We start from the raw sequence: 26,989 nt of genomic DNA, 5'->3' as shown, positions 1-26,989 counted from the left end.
CCTGGTTGATCCCCTCTATGTCTTATCCTGCAGAAACACAATAGGGTGATGGGATGGAGAGAGTTGGTGGCAAGTGTTGAGCAACTAATTAGCCAGTGTGTCTCTAGGGTACTAGTATTTGAACAGAGGCTTGAGGGTTCCATAGAGTTCCTTGTGGAAAGCCTTGAAGGGACAGGCAGCCACAGATGCAAAGAATTGGAAATAAGATTGGCCCTCATATGCAATAGAAATAAAGTTTTTCCGGACAGCTGTAGTGTCCTGAGCAGGAGGAGGAGAATATGTGAAAAGGAAAGGGAAGAAAATGGGAAAGGGAAGGGAGCTCTCAATTTTGGCACTAAAGAGACATCTTTATATTAGACAAAGAGCAGAATCAGCTTCCATCAGGAAGTGTTCAATAGTTGCCTCTGAAAAACTTTCACAAACTAGAGCTCAGGAAGGGAACTTGGTATCAGACTAAAGAGGAGGTGTCCAGGTACCTGTCATGTGAAACGCTGGGTTCTGGGAGAGGGAAGCACAGTATATAGCACCCACTAGGACTCTGTATTATCGTCTTCATTGTTCTGGTTGTGATCAGTTGGTTTCGTGAATTCTGAGGACTTCAGTACAGTTTCAGTGATGATTTTTGAACACTTCCTTTTCTTAACAAACTAATTAAGCATAGGTTTGTTTTTTCTTGTCCAACAGGTGATTAGATAGACTTTAGGAGATTCCCTTTTCTCAGAGGTCCTGTGGCTTGCTCTGCAGTAGTGCAAGTTGTACCCATTGGAACACTTAGGTTGTTGGATCAAAACTCTGTCCTCTGCATCCCTTTAGAATGTACCTGTGGATCCCTTTAAATAGAAGCCAGCACTTTCTGAGTTTCTTTTCATGTCAACCTGGACATACCCATTTTTTTTTTAAATTGTGGCTGGTTATTAAACTGTATTTGTTTTGTGTCTCCATCTGTGCTGTGTGCTTTCCCCGGATAGCTCACAGAACTCTGCTTGGCACTGGGCTTTGGAGCCATTTTGCATGGTCCCACTTCTATTCCTGGAGGATGGAGTTGGGAAGTGTGAGTAGACAGCCTTCCTAACTCTAATTTATGTCATCTACATGTTCATATCCACCCCCAAGGACCCCTTCACACCCATCTATATATCAAATATCATAGCAGAATGCAAGTACAAAGAGGTGAGAGTGCCTGCCCTTCAGATCCTCCAAGTCGAGGGGACAGAGCATGGATATTATAGAGCAGGGCACTAGGTGCCATGAGTAAGGGAAGTGTGGGCAGGGTAGAAGCCCAGAGGACAACCCCTCACCAGGCTGAGTGTGGAGGGAAGTCTTCCGGCAGGAGATTGCACCTGAATCGGATCTTGGAGAACAGAGGCGGGTCAGGGAAGCCTTTCCAAGGCAAGGGAACAGTGAGTGCAAAGATATACTGGGGTGGAGAATCTGGCAGGCTACAGGAACTGCAATCTGTTTTAATATAGTCAGAGCATAGAACACAGAAGTGGGGTGGAGGGTAGAAGGAAATGATGCCAGAAAGGTAGGCAGGAGCTGGATCATTGAGTCCTCTGAGCCATGGTAATGTGAGTTCAGATCAAGGACCTCCATAAGAGAATTGAAGGCAGAAAAGTGGTGATGGCGTCTGCAGTCTTTGAAAGCTTCTTGCAGCTGCAGTACGGAGGTTGGACTGAAGGAAGCAAGACTCACTGAAGGAAATAGGAGCAGTTGGTGGCTGTTGAAGTGACTGTAGGATACAATGACCGAGCCCTGAAATTAGGTGGTGGTTGTGAAAGAGAGAGGAAAATAATGAAAGACACTCCCATGGAGTAGACCTGGCAGGGATTGGTGCTAGATTGAATGTGGTGGTGAAAGAGAAGGAGGAGGCTTCCATCTGGGTGACAGGGGTGTCATTAGTTCTTGTATGTGACACAGGAAGGAGGACAGCTTTTCAGGATCCCACTGAGTTCAGGTTCGCTGTCTAAATCTTGGATGAGAGATCTGGGCAGAGATGTGAAGATGAGGGGGAGCATGGTTGTCCAGGGAGAGTGGAAAGAGGGAGTGGAGAAGACAGTCCGCGTTGGCACCCTGGGGGACCCATGCTTATTGAGGAGCAATGGAAGAAAAAATAAAAAGGAACCAAGGAGGGGCAGCCAGAGAAGTAGGAGGAAAACTGGAGTCCTGAAGCTGGGAAAACAGGATTTCAAAGAGTTGCACATTGGAAAGACAAATAAAATGAACTGAGTAGTGCCCACTGGGTTTCCTGAAGAAGTTACTGCCTCTCTTGCAGGGAACATTTCTCAGGGACGGTGGATGAGGAGTGAATGGCATGTGAGGAAGCTGACATGGAGAGTGGAGGCATCTCTTAAAAAATCCAGCTGTGAACAAGAGATAGAGATGACTAAAGAGGTAGATGGGAAGGTGAGCTGTCTAGGGCTCCCAGTGAGTTCAAATATTGTCGCTCGTCTATGTTTTAGGCATCAATTAGGCAACAATGCTGTGCTAGGCATGGCTATAAAGAAATTAAAGACATGCCTTCCAGTGTGTGCAGTTTAGTAAATAAAACTCCAGAAATGCAGGGCCTGACAACCAACTCTCCTGTGTTTGCTAAGAGATGGTGTAGTACAGTAGTATAGAAAGTGCACAAATTTTGGACTTCAAATAGATCTGGGTACAAATCTTGGCTCTGCTCCTTTCTGACTCTGTGAACTTGGGCAAGTTATTAAGTCTGTTTAAGCCTCAGTTTTCTTGTCTGTAAAATGAGAATAATCATGTCAACCATTCATATTTCTTGAGAGGATGTGAAATAAAATCTATTAACTTTTTAAGGGTGGGTGTTTTGTATTTATTGCTCAATATTGCATCCTCAGCACCATGCATAGCATAATGCCTGGTCTAATGCAGAAAGTCACTAGATTTTTTTTAATTTGTTTTCAATAATTATACTTGACAGTGGAATGCATTATTGATACATCATGCAAAATGGAGTATAACTTCTTTTCTTCTGATTGTATGTGATACAGAATTACACAGGTTGAGTAATCATAAATGCACATAGGGTCATAATGACTGATTCATTCTACCAATCTTCCCACCCCTAAACCCCCTCCCCTCCCTTCACTCCCCTCTGTCTAATCTAAACTACTTCTATTCTACTCTAGCACCTTCCCCCATTATTGTGAATTAGCATCTGCATATCAGAGAAAACATTTGGCCTTTGGTTCTTTGGGATTGGCTTAGCATGATATTCTCCAGCTCCATCCATTTACCAGCAAATGCTTTAATTTCATTCTTCTTTAAGGCTGAGATATATTCCATTGTATGTACCACATTTTCTTTATGCTTTCATCTGTTGAAGGGCATCTAGATTGGTTCCATATATTGAGAATTGAGCTTCATAAACATTGATGAAGCTATGTCACTGTAGCGTGCTGATTTTAAGTGCTTTGGATATAAACCAAGGAATGGGATAGCTGGGTCAAATGGTGAATCCATTCCAAGTTTTCTGAGGAATCTCCATACTGCTCTCTATAGGTCAGTAGATATTGGATGAGTGAATAAATAAAAGGTTGACTGAGGGTATGTGAAAATAATGGCACAGAAGGCAGCTCTATAAAGGACAGCCACTATTTCTAAATTCATGAGGATGAGATAATGAGTTACTGAGCAGAATGCTTAAGTCTCTGGTCAGCAGTAACTTAGTATGGATGTCCCGACTTGAACACTCGGCTCATGACAAGAACAGGTGGCTGAGGGAGAAGAGAGGAGTCCCAGAGAGCAGATCATGCCTGGCCAGGGGCAGTCCATGGACAGTCCATGGACGACCCTTTGCAGGTGCCAGTGGGTGTGAGTTTCTGACTCTCAGTGGCCGAGTTCAGCTAAGGGAGTCCTGCCTGTCCTCAGTTGCTAGCCTTTCCCAGACCTCCACTTTGATTCTCAAAGGACAAAGATAAAAGGAAGAAGCTGAGGCAGTTCACCTCCTTGTTAAATAAAATAAAATAAAAACATGTTGTGCACATTTTCTCTTTGGAAAAGCAATACCTACTACTACAAAAATAAAATCCTAGAACAGCACCAAAGGAAAAAATATCACTCCTCAAAGATAATTGATAGAAATATTTTGGTGTGGTTTTGATCAGGGTCCCCCCCCCCACACACACACACCTTTTACTTGTCTGGTTTCTGATATACTCTCTGCTTAGTTTCTTAGTGTTCTCGAACTTAGATGAAAGCCAGAACTGCTCCTCCTGGAAGAAGGACACTCTATGACTGACAGCAGACAGACACCGTGGGATATTAAGGAGAAGTCAGAGACTCCTTAGTGTTAGCCGCTCTTTACCACCTTGCAGGATGCTCCAGAAGAAGAGCCTGAGCCCTTGAGTCTCCTGGGGCTCCCTGGAGCTTCCCAGCTCAGGAAGTGCACAAAGCAGCCTGGCTCGGGGGAGTGTGGGAGAGGAGTGGCTCACAGGACCTGCAGTCCAGGGGCAGCCTTTCCCCAGCTCCTGGGAGAGTGGGGCATTCTGGGTAAGGAGGGAAGATGATTTATTATCTCCTGTCCTTGGGCCTGTGCATACACCACGCAGAGGGCCCCCAGACACAGCGCACACACAGCCCCGGAGTAGAGACAATCTAACGATAATCTCATCAGTCCCCTGAGTCTGCAGAGGCAAAAACTGAGGCATGGGGAAAGGATGTGGCGTGTGGCTGGCTGAAGGCCCACAGGTAGCCCACAGGGGAGCAGAGGAGAAATGCACAGGTGCCTGCCTAACCCGATGCTCTTCCCTGTGTTGAACAGATGCCTCCGTCTATGACTTCCACACAGATCACCTCTCTGAGACCTGCATTCCCCATCTGGAAAACTGAGCTTGCCTATGTCTCCTTTTGCTCAAAGAAAGAATGTTTTTAAACATGACATATAAAAGAACATAAGATTCAGGGAAGCTTTAGAAGACCTCAGTTTTGAATCCTGTGAGATCTTGGGCAATTTACTTTATCTATCTGAACCTGTTAAGCCTCTGTAATATGAGAGGAATGACAATAATAGCCCACTCTCCTGAACTTGACTATGAGCCAATGTGCTATATGCTAAAGTTATTTCATTAACAACCTTGAGTGGAAGGAATCATCATCCTATTTTAAAGATGAAGAAACTAAGGCTTGGAATTTAATTAGCTTGCCCAAGGTCAAAAGTAGGCTGTAGTATCTACCTCATAGGGTTTAATGCAACTAGCAATTTGTGAGCTATTAATGAATTTTTCAATTATGAAATGCATACATGCAAACATTATTTGACTTTTCAGTGTAAAAATATATTGAGATTTTTAAAGGAAAAATTCCTGAATTCTAAGTTATCCCTATTTGATTTTATTCACTAAATGTTATTTAAATTGCTACTGAACGTGAAGAACTGTGCTGGGCCCTGAATGGGAGGACACAATGTGCCTCTGCTCCCTGGAGGTCAAAGGTTATCTGGAAATGCAGACATCCAGGTAAAGATGGCTGCAGTGTTTAGAAACTGATATCCAAGGTGGATGTGAGCCTGGGAGATACAGGAATGAGCTTAGTCTGGAACAGTGGTTCCCAGCCATGGCCTTGGCTGTGGTTAACCCTGGAGATTCTGATTTACCAAGGTCCCCGGCATCTTTTGTTTTGTTTTTAAAAATCCCTCTGGGATTTTAATGGGTCACCAGAGCTGAGAGCTGCTGATCTAGACCATTGAAGACACATCCCTGAGGAGGTGATACCTAAGTTAGGGTTCATTCTAACTGCAGCTGACAGCTTTGTCAGGTGGACATTCCCTGTTCTGACAGGGAGGGATGGAGACCACCCTCTGGAGGGGCCCCCAGGTGAGCTGCACCTCTTGAGAGAAACTTGGTGAGACTGCAAGCCTGCCCATCCCAGCCCTCCAAATTCATGCCCCACATCATCAGAGAGAAGGTTTCCTAAGGCACATGGAGGCCCCATCTCTCCTCTGCTCAACCAGCTACTACTACCCAGCTGGAACCCAGGGGGGACAGATTGAGAGTTCTTGGAGCTGTGACTTCGAGGGTAGGTTTCTCCTGGTATCCATCAGGCTGTTGATAGGGGGCTGCTTCCCAGTCAGACTTCATCACAGGTCACTCCGTCAGGCCTGGGGACATAACCTTGAGAAACACATTCATCAACTGCTCATGCGGTTCTCATACCTATGAGGTAGATGCTGTCACCCAGTTGTGAGAACTTGGGCAAAGTGTTTAAAATCGGAGCCTCAGTTTCTTCAGCTATGAAATGGGGTCATAACAGCATTTCCTTCATAAGGTTGTTTATAAAAGAGTCAGTGAAGGATAGGCACTGTGGTGTACACCTGTAGTCCCAGCTCCCTGAAAGACTCAAGCAAGAGGATTGCTTGAGCCCAGGTGTGGAGGCCAGCCTGGGTAACACATGGAGACCCTGTTTCCAAGAAGAGTCAACAGGGCACAGGAGCTCCCTGCAGGATGGATGAAGGATCATAACCACGTCAGTGGCCAGCTCAACCAGCACAGCTGTACTGTGCATTCAGCCTGTGAAATGAAATGATGCCAGGCCAGATTGTCACTGGACTGTGGCCAAGAGGGCTTGGTGGTGCTGAGTCCTCAGGTGAGAAACATCTGCTTGATTCTAGGCAGTGCCAGGTGGAGGCAGGCCCACCCTAGGGAAGGGCAGCTGTTCTTGGAGGCAGAATGGAAACCAGCTGCTTGAATCCTGTGCCAAGCAAGAAGATGGAGTCCAACATGCCCACTCATCCCGCCCCCGGCACCCAAATTATACCAACTACTTGAATCTCCACCTTCACAGCTGTGGTGTAAAAAGAAGGGCAAAGAGAATCCAGAAGTGTCCAGTGGGGCAGATGCCTTATCCAGAGACACACTATAAGAGGAGGCAAAGCATTCCAACTTGCCCCACTCCCCAAATCTTGCACATTAAAACCTGAAGTTTCAGAACTAAAAGTGCTTTAAAGATCATCCACTTACTTATTTTCAGAAGAGGAAGAAATCCAAGAAAGGGAGAAAAACTTGGCAAAAGGGCAGAATTGAGACAGAGCAGGGCCACCTGGCTCCTGGACCCCTGTTCATTTCCTGTCTGGGATGAAGCTGGCAGGCTGGTCCAGGTCATGCTGTCAGGGCATGAATACCTTTGGCCAGGCCCATCCCCAGCAGCTGTGCAAGTGGGAATCTGCACGGCTCAACCTTGCTTCTCCTTTCTTCTAGTTAAATGTTTCATGAATGAATGAGGCAAGATGTATCCAGACTACATCTGCTCTGATTAATTGTAATACGTAATTGTTAATCAATATATAACCTTCAATACGCATCTGTTTCAGTCAGCTTTTTCGCTGTTGTAACTAAAAGATCTGACCAGAGTAATTTTAGGGAAGAAAAGTTTATTTGAGGGCTCATGTTTTCAGATGACATTTCTAGGATAATCCACTCCCATTGGCTCAACTTATAGCAGTACTTCCACCTGCCTCATGATGACCATGTAAGGGATCTTATAGATGATCTAATTCAGTGGTTGTTAAGATCCTCATTTCCATAGTGGAGCTTTTGAATAAAATCTTATGTGGAATTCTAAGTGAATAAAATCTTATGTGGAATTCTAAGGGTAGGACTATTTGGAATGCAGCTTTGTAGAGCCAGAGGTTTACCCATTTGGATTTCCTCTTTCTCTGTTCCTTCCCCATTTTCCAACCCCCTGAGATAAGAGCCCCATTTTCCAATGAGCAAAGTGAGTTCTAGAAGTGAACTCCACCAGAGTAGACTTCTGAGCCTAAATTCCAGAGTTTGAGAACAAGTTGTTTACAAAAAAAAAAATAAATAAATAAGAGTTGCTTTTTAGTTTCCATTGGTTAGAATTCTAATATTTTGGGCATTAAATGAATGAATAAAATGAGACTTTTCTTAGGGAATCAATCATAATTAGTCAAACATTTGTTAAGCATATGACCTTATCAGTTGCTTAAAGATTTCATGAGCCGAATGCAGACACAATGAAAAGCAGCCTCTCGTGCTAATGAAAATCAGAGATTGTCTTTAATTAAGATTAGATTCCACTCCAGACACTCCAAGTAATTGTGGCTTTAAACAAGATGGAAGTGTGCTTCACACTCACAGTAGGAACTGAAGGTGGGTAGTCCAGGGCTGGTCCGTGGAAGTCTCTGCCATACTAGGGTATGGCCCTCAACTCTCTGCAGCCAGAGGGTGGCTGGAGCTCTTGCCATCTTCTCTACTAGACATCATGATGGAGAAAAGGATGAAGGAAAAGGGGACTAAGAGGCTGGGCCTGGTACATTTTAAGGGTTTCCCAAACATTGACTAAAGAAACTGTGGCCTTGACGAGTTTCATGTCATCTCTGATTCTACAGGAGGCTGGGATGGAGTCCATTCCAGGTAGCCATCTGCTCTGCCCCAAATCAGGGTTCTATTTTAATGGAAAGAGGGGAGAATGTGTGCTGGGGACTGTCACATTGTGTGTCCCTTATGTTTATTTTCCTACCCTTTGTTTTTCTAAGCAGAGTTTGAGGAAGCCTAAAGTTATTCAGTGTGATGAAGGTAAGAAAGTAGGGAAAGGAAGAGAGGGAGGAGCTGATAATGGTCTCTGTAAAGTTGGGTCAAATGGGGGCTGGGGTTGTGGTTCAGTGGTAGAGTACTTGCCTAGCATGCATGAGGCACTAGGTTTGATCCTCAACACCATATAAATGTAAAATAAAGATAGTGTGTCCACCTAAAACTTAAGAATAAATATTTTAAAAAAAGAGTTGGGTCAAATGCAGTGTTGATGGTCCCATGATGTATGTCAAGTGTTTACCAAATTTTGTGCCTCAAGGGTCATATATCTTATCCCCCAGGCAATAATTGTTTAATAATTGAAAAATAATAATGTAGCTTTGTGCAATAAAACATTATCTGGCCCTAGATCCTGGTTTGGGGTAGAGGGGGTTATGGCAAAAAAAAAATGTGGCATATACATACAATGGAATATTACTCAGCAATAAAAGAGAATAAAATCATGGCATTTGCAGGTAAATGGATGGCTTTGGAGAAGATAATGCTAAAAAAACAAATGTTTTCTCTGATATAAGGAGAATGATTCATAGTGGGGTGGGGATGGGGAGCATGGGAGGAATAGACAAACTCTAGATGGGGGGGTGGGAGGAAGAGGGAGGGGCAGGGGATTAGCAATGATGGTGGAATGCAATGGACATCATTATCCAAAGTACATGTATGAAGACACGAATTGGTGTGAATATACTTTATATACAACCAGAGATATGAAAAATTGTGCTGTATATGTGTAATAAGAATTGTAATGCATTCTGCTATCATTTATTTTTTAAAAAGATCAATTTAAAAAATTTTAAAAATAATTAAAAAAAACAAACAGGACAATTTATGAGAATATTTAGTACTGCATATTCAGGGCATGCCAAAGACCAAAAATACTTTGTACAAAAAAATGTGATTAAGCTAATGTGGAAAAAATGAAAGCCAATGTTTGGTTAGACTGTATGGAATAATATTATTTCACTTTGGTATTAATGTGGGCAGCTGTGGACAGTCAGGTTGTTTTAAATGATGAAAAATTGTTATTGAATGATATTATTGATAATGGCAGTATTTCTTTTCAAATTTAAGACCAAGTTGTAAAGTACTCGGGTCTTATCTCCATGCACAGTGTAGGAAGTGTGGACAGTTTTGTGGCTGCTAGAGCTCATCCCCGCATCTGAGATAGGAAAGCGTTTAATAGACTGAATCCGTGCCGCTTTCTTCTGGGAGATTTCAATTTCACTGCAAGCAATTTACATAGAGAGTCACAGCTTGAATTCATAGCTCATATCTTGGTTGCTTTGGAGATAGCTTCTCTGTTGGAAAGGCAATTACGACCTGCAGGAGAAGCCTGTCTACCATTAGTCTCCAGTTTTAAACGTTGACAGGTGGAGATGGAGGTGGGGGTGGGGGTGATTAATAAAGTGCTTTGTCTTTCTAGTCCTGGGGAAGAAAGGGATTTAAGTGTCACAATTTCCTGGTCTCCAGAGATTTCTTTTTCCTGAACATTTCAAGCTTTTGACCAAAATGAGAATAGGAGTCCTTCGTAATTAGTGAACTTTGTCACATTACATATATGAGGACAATGAAGTGACCAAAGAGCACCCTTTTGAAAGTTTACTAAACCATAGGCAAAAAAAAAAAAAAAAAAAAAAAAATCTAGTGAGACTGTAAAAAGTCACTTCTCCCCCCCAGGTGTGAATAGCTTTGAAATGTATGCAGAGATTTGTGTTATATTTATTGTTCTTAGGGGAAATGGAACTGAACTCTGGTGATCCTTGGTACGATGGTACCACAAAACAGTCCTGACAATAATGTTCTTGAGGTAGTTTTCCCCTTAACTGCTAATATGGGAAAACTGTTGTATCTGCAAATTAGATCATGGTTCAGCCAAACAAATGTGTATTTTCTGAGTGACTTATTCTCTGCAAGTCCCTGACATAGCCAGAGGCTTGTACATTCAAATCAGAGGCCTGAGCTAAGACCTTCCAGCATTTTCTCTAATTGACTTGGGCATGGGGACCCCTGATTCCTTCTCCTTTAATTGTCACCTTAAATTCAGGGCTAAAAGGCTATAATTATTTGAAGTAGCTGAAATTTGAGTGACCCAGATAATTATCTCAGCAAGATGGGCTTAAAGTTTATTGACACAAATGCCAGTTTCATTAAAGGTTTGGTACAAAAGGCAAGTCCATGAGACAGCTGGTTGACCGAGGTGAATTGACAATGAACAGCACCAAAGACACAGGAATCACCAGGGACTTTGTAGTAATTATCATCATTTCCATAATACAGTTAGCAGAGGATTATGGGAGGCCAGAAGAATCTTTATAGTTACCATACTTTGCTTTCCCCAAATTGAAACTAAGCTGCTTACAATCAGACTTCTTCTGTCATCAGTTCTCAATGGGAACCCCAGAGCACTATGGTTGAGACTTCACTCAGGCAAAAGTACACAGTGGATGAGTCAAAATGAATCAAAACCATACTTTTGGCCTAGATTCTGGGCAGCCAAAGCTAACACAATGACAATAGTAAATTTTGCACAGGTATAGATTTTTAAGTCCTACCTATTCATTTCTCTCCTCTGAATGTTTAATGCATGACTAAAGAGAGCACAATAATTGTCTGCTATAAAGTTTAATTTTTTAAACAATCATCTGAATTTAAATGAATCCCTCTATACTGCATTTTAGGGTTTATTGATCATCATTACATAGTAAGAATTCCATATGTAGCTTAACCAGAGATCACTATGGGAATAAAACACTTTTTTATACTGTTCACCAAATGCTACATCCTATTGTTGGTTGACATAGAGTAGGCATGTCATGCTTCTCTAACTAGACCATAAGCTATTAGAAGCTGGTGCCTTTTAGTAGCAACATTGCACGAACTCAGTGGTCTAAACAGAATAATTTCTGTGGGTCAAGAATCCAGGCCAAGATTTGCAGAGCTGCAGAGAAAGACAGAAATTTGGATCTCCAGTTCAATTTTAGAATGGTATTTATTTCAGGGAGCAGGTATCCTGCTGAAGAGCTGGTGCCCTTGCCACAGAAAGTTGCAAGCAAGCCTATCCAGATATTCAGAGAAGCCAAAGAAGCTGCAGGCCAACTTGCTGCAGCAGAGAGATTCAGCAAGAGCTGGAGGAACTGGTTTCTGTCCCCTGCCAAGGAGCTGTAACTGAGGAATTGAATTCTGTAGCCAATGAACTCCATGCAGTAGACATTCAAATTTAAGAATTCATGGAAAAGCAACAAGAGCTTCTTCAGAAAAAAATCTTCCCTAACACAGAAAGTGCTGCTTAAAGGGTTCTGATGTTGGGGTAAGCAATGAATGTGATTCTTCACTTCCAGCTTAGAATATAGATTTCCCATAGTCTGATAAAGTGAAAGATGTTCTGCAAAATGTCTTTAAACTGCAGACAATTTGAAACTATTAATGTGTAACAATGGCTGGAAAGGAAGTACTTCTTTTTTATACCTTCAGGATGTTAAAAAAAAAGTTTATGCTACCAGTAACTAGCATTATGTTCAAATGAATTTAAACTTGTGATTTACACTCATTGATCTCTCTTCTGGAAGATCATTTAATGGTTTCAAAAGAATTCAGAATTTCAGTTACATGTTAAATGCTTCTAATTCTAAGGAGTATGTGAAATGGGTTCATGCTGAAATGGTAAATCAAAACTCCAATTTAAAGCTAATTTCTGTGATGCCAGAGAAGATTGCAAAAGACTTTTGCCTTGTTTAGCTCAAGGCTAGAGAAAGCCTATGAAGCGATGAGATTTACTCAAATCTTTTGTGGATGAAGTTCAAGGCTGTAGTTAGTGGAGACGTGATTTCAGACCTGATCGTAAGGCACTTGGTATCTTGAAGCAGCAGTTCCCTAACACATCACTAACTGAGCTGACTGAAACTGCAAAAATCATGTTTTGAAAGATGCTTAGAAAATTTTGTATGTTAAAAAGCGTTTTACTTTCACAGCTTCTCCAAATCTTTACTATGAGGTTCAGCAAACAATGAAAATTTTATTGAGGATATATTAAAGTTCATTAATGGAAGATACAAAAGGAAATCAGGAATAATATATTGTTTTTCTCAGAAAGACTCTGAACAAGTAACTGTTAGTTTACAGAATGGGAATCCATGCAGGTCCTCTCCTGCCAATATGGAATCAGATAATAAGACCAGGTTCATAAAGATGGTCAGCTAATGAACTTCAAGTGGTAGTGGCAATGGTTGCATTTGGTGTGGGAATTGATAAGTCAGATGTGAGGTTTGTTATTCATCATTCAATGAGTAAAGCCATGGAAAATTATTACCAAGAGAGTGGATATGCAGGTTGAGATGATATGGCAGCAAACTGCATTTTGTATTATGGCCTTGAAGATATATTCATAGTAAGTTTGATGGTGGTCATGGAAAATGTGGGACAATAGAAGTTTTATGAGATACTGCTAAAACATAAGCAAATGTATTAATAGCTCAGCATTTAATGAAGTGCAGAACTCAGAAGCATGTAATAAAATGTGTGATAACTGCTTGTAAGGACATTTCATTTGAAAATAGCAATATAACAGAATACTATAGAGATCTGATTAAGATCCTGAAACAGGCAGAACTGAATGAAAAACTCACTCTATTAAAACGGATTGATTCTTGGATGGGAAAGGATGCAGCCAAACAGAGAGTAGCAGGTGTGTTTGCTCCTGTCTTCCTTGGGAAGACCTGGAGAAAATCATAACACACTTTCTTCTGCAGCTGTATCTTAAAGAAGACGATAGTTTTACAGCTAATACTACCATGTAATACTTGAAAATAGGACCTAAAGCTAATCACTGAACAGTGGAGCACACATTATTATTATACAAGTGAACAAGCACACACAGAGCCACTTCAGGGTTCAGACATCTTATTCTGAACAAGCTGATAAAAGGAAGGAAAAATTCAAGTAACTTTCAGAAATCTGCTAACATGCTTTAACAGTCTGGTTCTAAGAATACAAGGGCTCAGAAAAGAAAAATTGATTATGCCTGAAAGGACTTTTACAAATTTCCCATGAAAACAACAGTTCCTTCATGTACACACCATTAATTTTATGGTTAATAGTTTAATTTTTAAAAACTATTTATTTTTTAATTGTAGTTGGACAATACCTTTTTATTTTATTTATTTTTATTTGGTGCTGAGGTTCGAACACAGGGCCTCACACATGCTAGGCCCCAGCCCCAGCCCCAGCCCCAATAGTTTAATTTTAAGAACAATTTCATTGATACTTTATATAAGAGAGCTATATTTTCAGAGCTTATCTCTGAAGATATGAGCATTTGAGGCCTGTCAAAATTGGGAATCAAGAATTACATAATTTTATAACATGAAATAGGGAAAGTAAATAATTTTAATTCAACATTTTATAAATATAAAATACTTCACAGTAAGTTCCTCACCCTCTTAAGCTCCTTAAGCCTTGGTATACTTAATTGTATTTTTTTTTGACACAACTACCTTTTTGATAGCAATATTAAGCTGACACAGGCTTTTTGCTACAAGTGAGTGATATTTTAAGCTGAATAAAGTAGATAACTTTAGATTTTAGCTGTAAAGTTCAAACAGAAAGAGAATAAGGCATCAATACAAATAAGATAACAAATAAGATACAGATACATTTGTACTTCAGTAAAATAAAACTATAAGCTTCTGACATTTTACAATCAAAAATGGATCTGGTCTGTTAGAATGCCTTTTGGCTAAGTAGATAAAAATTTAGTTAAATTCTCTCCAAGGCAAAATCACAAGTGAAATGTTAAAATTTAAAACATAAAAACAGGTCTGGGGCTGTGGCTCAATGGTAGAGTGCTTGCCTAGTATGTATGAGGCACTGGTTTCAATCCTCAGCAGCACATAAAAATAAAAAGTAAAGATATTTTGTTCATCTAAAACTAAAAAAATAAATATTAGAAAAAAACATAAAAACAACTAATACAAGATTTCTTGTATAATAAATGGTCAATTTTGTATTAGAAAAATATATCTATAAATAAATTATTTGAACCAATATCATCCTTAGGATTTTGTTTAATACTTTCCCCACTAACATCATTATCACTTCCGTATTGGAAAAAAAAAGATTGAGTCCAGGCGTGACTGAATTGAGACTGCACTTCAGGGTCTCTCGTGAAGTTGTCATTAGTGTGTTTTCTGCAGCTGAGGTCTCATTTGAAGGCTTGAATGAGGAAGGAGCCACTTCCAGGCTCACAAGTCTTATGTTTGTGTGTCTCCTCCAGCACCCAGCACTACATTTTGCCCATGTAATTTGCACTTGTTAAGAACAAATGGGGATTTTGACTTCCAAATACAGAAATTTTGAATGGTTGCTACATGTGGGTGAGGCTACTCGTTTGCTCTGGAGCTCCTCTTCAAGGGATTAGATGTCGATAGAGGTCTGGATGAACTGTAACCTGGTTTGCAAAACTGTGCCTGGGTAGAACACATCTCTGGGTGAAAAGGTGCAAGTAACAATGATAGTAGCTCCTAGTTATTGAGCATTTAACATGTGCCAGGTATGGGGCCAAGAAAATGATCAAGCAGAGAGGCCTAGAAAGGTAAAGCACCTTGACCAAGAATAATAAAGCTAGTAAATGGTTGAGCTGGGAAATCTTATTCTATTAATGCCAACATGCACGATCCAGCCACCAAGCCTTAGTGCCAGTGATTGATGGCTCTTTGGATAGGGAATGAGGCATACTGCTGCCTAAATCTCAGGTTGTTTCATCCAAGAGAAGGGTTAAAAAGCGATAAAAACTCAACAGAAAGGTACTGTTTAAATTGCTTTTCTTTTTATAAAGGCCAATTTTTACAGCAAACAAGCAATAAATCAATTTCTAACTCCTGGCACAATTTAGCAGCTCTAAGTGGGGAGGGGAGACAATGGTCATTCACAGTCACCCACAGTGCCTGTGATAGGCAGTGAGACTGGTCTTCTGGGGTAGGAGGTCAGAAGGGCAGGATGCCTTGGAACAGAGCAGGAAGCCGGTTGCATACGTGCAAGTGCAGGCTAGGTTTTTTTGTCGGATATCCTCTTGGCCTCCATCCAGAGCAGAATTTTATTCCCCAAGTCAGGTTATTATGCTCCTGTGATTTGGGGGTTTCAAGGTCCCAAACCATTAACATAATATGTAATCATATCACCCTGGGCAGATTTCTGTCCAGTGTCCTTTGTGACTTATTGCAAGGACAAATCAGAAACACATTTATCAGTCAGGACAAGCTAGCCACAAGCCATATTGACTACTAAAAATAACAGTGTGATAGTTCTGTATACTATACCCAGACAGACATATGCCCTTAAATACAGGCTCTAAGGAAATAAGTATCATTACATGATTTATCAAGGGAAGGAGGAAAGCCATGTTCTTTCTCTCAAAGTATTCATATTCAGCATTTACTGAGTGACGATGATGCATACCCAGCATTTACTGCATATCCTTCTCATGATGTTTTTCTTTTATTTCTTATAATCTAGCACATTTGATGGTCTCTTGAAACTTCTTAAACAGTGTCAGGATGTGTTATTCATGAACCAAAAATGCTAGACCTCATTACAGATTTTCAATTCCCTCCCTCCTGCTGTACAGACACTGCTGTCTTGCTGCTTCCCCAAATGTGTACCATTGAGTTAAGGAGCAGGAATCACAGAGACTGACTTGTCCCTTTTCTGAGTGTCACCATCTATGAGGCCTTATAAATATCTGGGTTTGTCCGTGCTATCTGAAACAAAGATGGGCATATGCTCCAGGGCAGGACAGATTGTGCATACCCAGGCAGGTCAGTATCGAAGCAAGGTGATATTTGTAGGATAGAATCTGAGAAGACCAAAAAAGGTGACAGTTGGAAAAAAAAAGGGAAATATGAAAGAGTGCCTATGAAGTGGTTCTCAATCTTTGCTACATGTTAGAATTAACTAAGTTGTTCTGAAAATTCTAATAGTTAGGTCACAGCTTCAAACCAACTAAATCAGAGTATCTGAGGATACAACTGAGGCAAAAGTACTCACTAAAACATCCCTACAGGGGCTGGGGTTGTGGTTCGGCAGTAGAGTGCTCGCCTAGCACATGTGAGGTGCTGGGTTTGATCCTAGCACCACATAAAAACAAACAAACAAGCAAACAAATAAATAAATGGTATTGTGTCCAACCAACTACAATTAAAAAAATAAACAAACAAACAAAAACTTTCCTACATTGATCACCTAACAGAAGAGGAGGTTTTCCCATTTCTAGGAATAAATATGGTATTACTTATAATAATAGGTATATTATAAACACTGAAAAACAATATTGCTGCAAACTCAGTGGCTTGTAAACACAATTTATTATCTCATAGTTTGTATGGGTCAGGAATTCAGGCATGAGTTAATAGGGTTGCTGTGCTTCAAGGTTTTTTCATGAGACTATAATCAATGTGTCATACAGACCTGAGGTCTCATCTGAATGCCTGAATGAGAAAAGAGCCGCTTCCAGTCTCGCATGGTTGTTGGCAGGATTTGGTTCCCTGTGGCTGTAATTGAAGGCCTCATTTTGTTTTCTCCTCATGTGAGCCTCCCTATGTAGCACTTGTTCATCAAAACATGCAAGCTGAAAAGGTAAAGAAGACTGTCTGATAGCAAGATGAAAGCTATTATAGAACATAGTTTCAAAAGTGATACTCTAGGGCTGGGGTTGTGGCTCCGTAGTGCAGCACTTGCCTAGCACCTGTGAGCCCCTGGGTTCAATCCTCAACACCACATAAAAATAAATAAATAAAATAAAAAAGTATTGTGTCCAACTACAACTAAAAAATAATTTGTTTTTTAAAAAGTGATACTATATTGTCTTTGCCACATACTGTTGGAAGTAAGTCATAGTCTGCCCACCCTCAATGTGAGAGGATAACACAGAGGAATAAGTATCAGGAAGTGGGATACTTATGGGCTATTTTAGAATCTGTCCATCACAAACTCTATTATTCTATGTATTGATTCCACATCTTGGCCATTGTTAATAATACTACAATGAATATGGAAGTGCAATATTTTTTCAACACACTCATTTCATATTCTTTGGAAACACAATCATTTGTGGGATTGCTGGATCATATGGTAGTCATATTTCTAGTTTTTTGAGTAGCCTCCATACAATTTTCCATAGTGGCTAAACTAATTTATATTCCTACCAACAGTGCATAAGAGTTCCTCTTTTTCCACACCCATGTCAGCATTTCTCTTTTCTCTTTTTAATAACAGCCACTTTAACTGGAATGAAGTTGTACCTCATTGTGGTTTCAATATGCATCTCCCTGATGAGTAGTAATGTCAAGCATTTTGTCGTACACCTATTGGCCATTTGAATGTCTTCTTTTGGGAGTTGTCTATCCTTTGCCAACTTCTAAACTGAATGATGATGATGATGATGATGATGATGATTTTGCTATTGTGTTGAGTTCCTAGTATATTTGGGATACTAACCCCTTGTTAGATGTATAGTTTGTGAATATTTTTTTCCCTTTTTGTGTAGATTCCCCTTTCACACTGTTGATTATTTCCTTTGCCATTCAAAGGCTTTTCAGTTTGATGTGATTACATTTGTAAACTTTTATTTCCTGACTTTTGAAGTTATATCCATAAAAAATATTTGTCCATATCAATGTTCTGAATACTTTTAACCATGTTTACAAGTACTTGTATAGTTTTGGGTCTTACATTTAAGTCTTTGATCAATTTTGAGTTGAATTTTGTGTAAGAAGAGAGATATAGGTCTAGTTTCATTCTTTTGCATATGGATATCCAGTTTTCCTGACACTATTTTTTGAATAAATTAGCCTTCCCCAGTGTATGTTCTTGGTGCCTTTGTCAGCTTGCTATAAATTTGTGGATCTATTTCTGGGTTCTACACTTTATTTCATTGGTCTTTATGTCTGTTTTTATATCAATATCCTGCTGTTTTAGTTTACTATATTTTGTAGTATGTTTTGAAGTCAGGCATTATGAAGTGTCTAGCTTTGTTTTTATTTTATTTTGATCAAAATTTCTTTGACTATTGGAATCTCTTTTAGTTCTATATGAATTTTGTGTTTTTTCTATTTCTGTGAAGAATGCCAATAGTGTTTTGATAGAGATTACAATGAATCTGTAGATTGCTTTGGGTAATACAGACATTTTAACAATATTAATTCTTCCAATCCATGAACATGGATATATTCCCATTTGCGTGTGTGTGTGTGTGTGTGTGTGTGTATCCTCTTCAATTTACTCATTAGCATTCCAAAGTTTTCATTGTAGAGGTCTAGATTGAATTTATTCCTAGTTTTTTTTTATTATTGTTCTTGTTGTTGTTCATTTTTTAAGAAAAATTATTGTGAAAGGTATTGCTTTTCTTGGTTTCTGTTTTCAGATGTTTGTTGTTGGTATCTAGAAATGCTGTTGATTTTTGTATGTTGGTCCTATATCCTGCAACTTTACTGAATTTATTGGTTCTAACAGTTTATTGAGTCTTTAGGTTTTCTATATCTAAGATCATGTTGTCTGCACACAGAGAAAGTTTGACTTACTTCTTCTGCAATTTGGCTGACCTTTATTATTATTATTATTATTATTTTTTGCTTGCCTAATCTCGGGTTAGGGCTTCCATGTTTATTGTTTTAAGATAGTCACTTTTGAGGGAATATTTAATGTGGCAATTAAAATAGATAGTGTCACTAGCAAATTTTACCAAACACTTAGGGAAGAAATAACACCAATTCTAAACAAACTTTTCCAGAAAACAGAAAAGGACACTTTTCAAGTTATTTTATGAAGCTAATAGAGTCTTGATACTAAAACTATGAATAGACATTATAGCATCAGAAAACTAAAGCTCAATGTACCTCATGAACATAGACACAAAAACCTGTAACAAAATATTTGCAAGTTGAATTCAGCAATATATAAAAAGCACAATATATCTTAGCAAATGGAGTTATTCTGGGGATGTAAAGTTTCAAAATTTAAAAATAAGTCACTTTCACCTTATTAATGGACTAAAAACAAGCAACTATTCTCTCTCTCTCTCTCTCTCTCTCTCTCTCTCTCTCTCTCTCTCTCTCTCTCACACACACACACACACACACACACACTGAGGATTGAATCCAGGGACACTTTACACTGAGCTACATCCCCAGCCCTTTTTTAAACATTTATTTTGAGACAGCATCTTACTAAGTTCCTGAGAGCCTGACTACGTTGCTGAGGCTGGCCTCAAACTTATGACTCTTCTGCCTCATCCTCCTGGGTTGATGGAATTACAGGTATGCACCACCATGCCCAGCTTATTCTCTCTCTTGATGCCAAAAAATCATTTGGAAAAATTCAGTGTATCTTCATATTAACGGCTCTCAGAAAACTGGTAATAAAAGGTAACTTTCTCAATTGATTTTTTAAAAAAATCATTTACCAAAGATGTACACTATCCACATCATCCCAGAGGGCCCAGCCAATACCACAAAGCAAGAGAAAGAAATAAAAGGATACAGATTTTAAGGGAAGAAATGAAATTATCTTTCTTTATAAACAACATGATGCATATGCAGAAACTACCCCCTACTTCTCAAAACATAATAAAAATACTGTTAGATCTAACAAGTAAATTTAGTGAGATCACAGGATATAAAGTCAATATATAAAACTGAAGTGTATTTCTTTTTACTAGCAACAAACATTTGGAAATCAGAACCTAGAAAATAGAATCATTTATAGTATATAAGATATAAAATACTAGAGATAAATCTTATACATATTAGCTGGGTTTGTGTGCTGAAAATGACAAAACTATGATGAGAGATAGCAAAGAAGATCTAAATAAAGGAAGGGTTAGACCCTGCCCATAAAAAACAAAACAAAACCAAAAAAAACTCAAAATGGTTAAGATGTCAATTGTTCCCAAATTAGTCTATAGATTCAACACAGTCATAATCAAAATAGCTGGCATTTTTATGGAAATTGTCAATATGATTCCACAGTTTATATAGAAAAGCTAGGGACCTAAAATAGCTGAAGTTATTTAAAAAAAAAAGAACAAAGTTGGAGCACTTGTAAGTTCTCCTTTCTAGATTTAATATAAAGATACAGTAATTGAGACAGCGTGGTCATGGTAACAGGATACATATAGAGATCAACAAAACCGAATAGCATGTATCTCTGTGTGTATATATGTACCTTTACAAACTATGTACTTATAAAACTGATTTTTAATGGGTACAACAGTAATATAATAGAGAAAAAATATTCTTTTTAATAAATGATGCTGGAAAAATTGGGCATCTCTTGTTACAATATTGTGAAATACATATTTGATCTTTGTCCCTGTTCCTTGGCTCAAACCTCCTAAAATTCGTATAATTTCTAGAGTGACAGGGGATTGATTGCAACATTTTTTTTTGTTATAATATTTGGGTTTTTGTCCTGACATAAGAGCTGTAAAAGCTTTGGAATCCCCCAAGTGATGGTTGTCTTTTTATATTATGAGATGAAACAACAGGTGGATGGGCTCCTAGGTAGCTTCAGATTGGTGCTAGTCACCAGGAAGACTAAAGCTTAACTGGAAGTTTGGAATTTGTATCCTCACTTCCTGACCTCCAGGGAGGGAGAGACCAGGAGATTAAATTCAGCCATTAATGGCCAAAGATTAGTCAATCATGCCTATGTGCTGAAATCTCCATAAAATCCTAGACAACGGGGTTCAGAGAGCTTCCAGGCTGGTGAACACATAGAGATGTTGGCCCACCTGGAGAATGTATGGGAGTTCAGCATCCCTTCTCCATTCTTTGCCCTATATATCTCATCTATCTGGCTGTATCTGTTGTAATAAACAGTAATCATTGTATAATTTTATTGTATAATAATCATAAGTAAGCTGTTTTCATGAGTTCTGTGACTTGTTCTAGTAAATTATCCAGCCCAAAGAGGGAGTCTTGGGAATCTCTAATTTATGGCTGGTTTGTCTAAAGTACCAGAGGCCTGGAACTTGTGATTGGCGTGTGTTTGGAAGATAGTCTTGTAGGACTGAGTCCTTTATGTTCAGGTATGATGTTAACTCTAGGTAGTTAATATCAGAATAGAATTAATTATTGGATGCCTTCTTGGTACCTGGAGAGTTGGAGAATTGGTTGTTGGTATGGTTATCAGAAGCGTTCTGTGGGTATCAAGAGAACACAGTAATTTCCAAAACAGATACACAAAAGAAATCTCCATCCACAATTAGCTCATATAAAAAATTCTCTGGAAAGACCACACAAAGAAATATAAAAACCAAACACTTTAAATATCCTACATGAAAACATAGAAGAAAGTCTTTGGGAACTTGGATTAGGAAAAGATTTGTAACAGAGAAAAAAAAGCAACAAACCATAAGACAAAGTGAATAAAATAAATTTACTACATGGAAAAATTCTGCTTTTTGAAAGGCACTATTAAGAAAATAAAAAGAAAGCTGGGTGCAGTGGTACCCACCTGTAATTCCAGCTACTCAGGAGGCTGAGGCAGGAGGGTAGTAAGTTCAAGTTTGAGACCCTGTCTCAAAATTTTAAAAAAGGGCTGGAGATGTAACTCACTGGAAGAGCACTGGCCTAGCATGACCAAGGCCTTGGGTTCAATCCCCAGAACTGCCAAGAAAAGAAAAAAGAGAAATATAAGGTAAAGATTTGGGGGTGGTAATTTGAAAAACAGAAGTCTGAGAAGGACAGTTATCCAGAGTTTATAAAAAACTTTGAGAACTCAATCATACAAAGATAAAAACTCAGGTTTTAAAAATAGACAAGAAGTTTAATAGGTACTTTAGTAAAGAAGCCATATGGATGGCAAATAAGCCCATGAAGACATGCTCAGAATCCTTAGTCATTAGGGAAATGGAAATTAAAATCACAAGGAAATACCACGATTTGCCTACAAGAATGGATGACATTTTCTAAAATCTGAAAATACCAAGTGTTGGCAAGAATGTGAAGCAACTGAAATCTCAATACGTTGCCACTTTGCTAGTACAACAACTTCAGGAAGCAGTTTGGCAATTTCTTATGAAGTTAAATAGACACTTATTGTATAGCTCAGCAATCCTACTCCTATGTATTTACCCAAAATAAATTCAGACATATGTCCACAAAAATCTTGTACATAAATACTTACAACAGCTTTATTCATCGCTGTCCCATACAAGACACAACCCCAATGTCTGTTAACTGAATAGATAGAAAAGAATTGTTTTAGAGCATTAAAATGGAATACCATTCAGTTACAAAAGGCAATGAAATACTGATTTAAGCAAATCTTCAAGGACAAAAAACAGATCAGCCAGTGCCAGGAACTGGGGGTAGGGAATGAAATGGTAACCCCAGAGAATTTGGGGTAATGGAACCATTCTACATCTTGGTTGTGGTTCTAGCTGCACAAAGATCTGTACATCTGTGAAGGATGCATTTCACCGTATGTCAATTATTCCTCAACCTTCCTGACCTTTAAAAAAAACCATGAAAAAAACTTGGAAAGTCAGCTGTGGTATCATTACTTCCAGTCGACATGGTTCTAGAGGTCCTGACTGGTACAATGGGTAATAAAGAGGAAATAAGAGACTTCAAGACTGTCAGTGTTGGCAGATGATATAATTCTTCACATGGAAAGTAAAAATAAAAATAAATAAATAAATACAAATAATTATGGTTAATAAAAGAGGTTCACAAGTTCACAGTTAAATATCTATACACAAAAGTCAGTTCCATTTCTATTTACCAGAAATTTTACTTTTACAAAGTTATCATTTCTAAAGCCACCAACAAAGATTGTCAATGAAGAGATCTAACAAAAGACATGGGCAATCTTCCTGGAGAAAATTTACACAAGGGAAGGGAAACATCTGTCCCTCTCAGGAACCAAGGTATTACCTTGTTAGATGATTTATGAATTTATTAATAGGAAAATGATTCTACTTTTGCTAGAACTACTTTGGGACAGACTGAAAGGATGAATTGGAACACACAAAAACTCACCTGGAACAATATAAAGAAGGTGTGGAATAGCATAAAGGAAAATAACCTTGGGCACATAGCCAGCACCCAGGGCAGTTAACTCTTCGTGCCCATCAGAGCACTCCAGCCTCACTTTCCATCGGGGTTGTCCACACGGCCACTGCGTAGTAGCATTGGAAACGGAAATGAGAAACTTGGTCTAGCTTTTCCTGGTGATATCTGATTTATCCTTAAATATTAAAATATTATAAAATGCTTACAGAGAATAATAGATGGATCACCCTTGTTCCCACCCCCAGTGTTGTTCACACCTTACCATATCCTAGTAACAATCTTACTTTATTCTCTTTCTCATCAGGAGGAAATAGCCACAGGGAAGGAAAGGTTAATTTTGTCATGGCAGGTGACAGGTAAGCTTGTTTGTCTTTACCTCTTTCTTTCCGAGGTTATAATGGGAGGCAAGGATTCCATCCACATTCCAGATATACTATGAGGCATAGTAACTTTAGTATGGAGTCAGAGAGGTAGTGCCTGGAGGATGAAGAGGAGAGGGGAAAGGTGACAATTTTTCTCCAACAACCTCCTTAGGAGAGGAGGTGCTTCAACTGGATCACCTGGGATTTCTGGTGTATATCTCTACTCTCATATCTTGATTTTAGCCTGAGTGACTAATTAGGTATTGACTATGAGGCCCTGGGCAGGTGAGTTATATGTGGGTAGTTCACAAAGGTCAAGTCACAAAGGTTATAAGAGTGTTTGGGAGTTTAAGGGCCTGCCTTGTCTTTGGTCCAGACGTATTGGGAAAGGGAGCTAAGTAAAGGACATGGCCTTCAGGCTCAGGTCAGGGACCACAGACTCCAGGAAGGAGTGAAGTTTCCCAGGGGATTTTTAGCCCTGTAGGAGGCCAGCCATAACAAAACCCGCCTGCTTTAGTGGCTCTGTTCTTTTATGGTGTAAGTGCTGACCTCTTATTTTAGATATCTTTGCCTTATGGTTTAGCTGCATTTCTTTCTCACTCAGTTAAAAAAAAAAAAAATTTGGACATAGGTCCAAAAACCTCATAAGGATGTTTAAACCTGTTTCACTGATCCAGGAAATGGTGCCTGGTATGAACTAAAAATAACCCAGAAAGGCTCAGGCTAGGCTTCAGTGGCAGAATCCAAGGAGTTCGAAGGATTTCTAAAGTTGGCCAAAGGCTCTTCTGCTTTTCTATTTCAAGATCAGACACTTGAGAATCTTCAAAAATCTGAAGATCATTCCTTCCTTTTCCTGGTATTGAAAAATAGGAGAACCCTGGCTTAACTCTGGAACAGATTGCAATTTAAATTTTGGTCCTTCTGTCAGGTGGGGATGATTGTATAATGAGGTGGTTAAGGGCATGGGCATTGGAGTCAGACATCCTGGGTTCAAATCTCAATTCTTACCATGGGGCCCTGGGCAGGTGAGTTAACCTTGCTCAGCCTCCGTTCCCTGGTCTACAAAATCAGGGTTACTTTGAGGATTAAATAAGTTAATGTGTACACTTAACATAGGTAATTGAACCTAGTAAGTAGCTCTTATATTACTCTTTTTATTGTAAACATAACCATTTCTTGGTTTTCAGTAAAGAATCAGTTCTCCTGATTGTGTGCATGGGGTCAATAGGTTTTTGTAACTTCTGTGTCATAGTCTGTTAATTATTGACAAAACCCCATTTCCTCATATTCTTGGGCCGGCAGCTAAGACCACATTTCTTAGCTCCCTGGTAGTTAGGGGATGCCTGTGACTAAGTGCTGACCAACGGAATATGAATAGAAGATAAACGTGCCATTTCTAGGGATGTTCCATAGCTATCTCCTGGAAACCTCCTCCATCCTCTTTTCCCTGGGATGAGGAACAATTATGGTGACCCTAGAAACTGTATTAGTCAGCTTTTTGTGGCAGTGACAGAAACAAGTGACACAAGAACAACTTAGAATAGGAAAAGTTTCTTTTGGCTCCATCTCAGAGGTCTCAGTTCATGGTCAGCTGACTCCACAGCTCTGAGCCAGAAATGAGTCAGAACATCATGGCGGATGGGAGCCACAGAAGAAAGTTGCTTAGCTCATGGCAGCCAGAAAGCAGAGAGAGAAAGAGGAAGCAGGGACAAAATATGTGACTCCTAAGGAGACACCTCTAGTGACCTACTTCCTTCAGCCACACCCCACTTGCCTATACTTACCACCCAGTAAATTAATAATTTAAATGGATTCATTTAAATTATTAATCTAGTGGATTAGTTCGCTGATTAGGTTACAACTTTCATAATCTAATTATTTTTTTTATCTCTGAACATTCCTCCCACATTGGATAGGACACTAATTGGAGGGCACCTCATATCAAAACCTTACGTTGAAGGTGGAAGATTCCCTGCCCTCTGGGGTTCTTGCATGACCTTGGTGGGTGTGGGGACAAACCAACCTCCACTGAGAAGGGACACTCACTTGGACTGTGATAACTAACCTCTATTGTGTTTGAATGACTGTGCATTTTGTTACTTGTTTTAGCAGGTAGTTGCAAGTGTTTTGTGCCTCCTTGATCATCTTCTTCTTTAACTAATGCTTCTTTCTTGTTTCTCATTTCCTACTTAAAATTCCTGACTGAAATAAAAGAGTTTAAATACAAAAGTTTCCTGAGGAAACCATTAACCAAAATCATCTGGAAGCTCCTCCTGATTTTAACAGAGTATGTTCACTTCTCTTTCTAAGACCCAGGAATCTTGGGAATTAGGTCTAAGAGGATTTTGAGAGCAAGCGGATATGGGAAAGCTCAGATTACCTGGATTTTACTCTTCTTGACATCAGAGCCTTCACTGTAATGAGAAGGGTTCACCTGGCTAGGGTTTCCATTTAAATGTATTCGAAATTGTTCATGGAGAGGCTTAATTGAGGAGGGTTGAAATCGTTAATTGAAATCACATACAATTTGGTACATGTGGTTAATGGCAAAAACCATAAAGAATACACAGTGGGTTTTGACATCCGTCTCTACTCCTCCTCACTGTGGAAGAGTAGGTTGGCCTTAACAGACAAGGCTGAAGCAAGTTTATGCTCCAAAGCAGTTTGTATCCTCTTCTGTAGGTTCCCTGTAGGTATTGTTCCCAGGTCATTTGTCAAAATCTTCTTCTTGTCTCCAAACAGCTCTGCCTTTCTCTCTTGTGCCCGGCAAGGTATTGGATGTTTCCTTTACCTCTTAATAAAAATGGCTGGCTGCTAATGAGAACGACTTGCTTACCAGACCCCCCATCCCCCCACCACCAGCTGCCCTCTCTCTGCAACAGAGATAAGAAGGATGTTTTAAGCTCCCATGTCTCAAGAAAATGTGGCTTCTTGCTTGAAGTCTGCAACTTTGTCTCACCTTCATCTAGCACTTTGACACTTCCTGTGTGAGCTGCCCCAT

The 26,989-nt window shown here is 39.5% G+C and overlaps 1 long non-coding RNA gene and 1 pseudogene across 21 annotated transcripts in view; both read left to right on the top strand.

Annotated features, from left to right (window-relative positions):
* The window catches only part of LOC120885488 (uncharacterized), an 88,229-nt gene that overhangs the window by 26,910 nt on the left and 34,330 nt on the right, over positions 1-26,989 (top strand). For 15 of the 21 annotated variants that reach the window (XR_013436795.1, XR_013436768.1, XR_013436799.1 and 12 more), the window contains one exon: positions 23,931-23,982. The exons of 4 other annotated variants lie outside the window; for them this stretch is intronic. This is a non-coding gene — a long non-coding RNA (uncharacterized LOC120885488). Of the gene's footprint in view, positions 1-2,272; positions 2,772-11,733; positions 11,869-23,930; positions 23,983-26,989 lie in introns of those variants that run through there. 2 more of the 21 variants (XR_013436797.1, XR_013436780.1) reach the window with 2 other exon arrangements.
* Positions 1,621-14,181, top strand: LOC101955097 (ATP-dependent DNA helicase Q1-like; annotated as a pseudogene).

The sequence above is a fragment of the Ictidomys tridecemlineatus genome, chromosome 1, assembly GCF_052094955.1.
Source record: "Ictidomys tridecemlineatus isolate mIctTri1 chromosome 1, mIctTri1.hap1, whole genome shotgun sequence".
Lineage (NCBI taxonomy): Eukaryota > Metazoa > Chordata > Mammalia > Rodentia > Sciuridae > Ictidomys > Ictidomys tridecemlineatus.
Note: the sequence above shows the minus strand (reverse complement) of the source record. Positions and strands in the feature narration are given on the sequence as shown.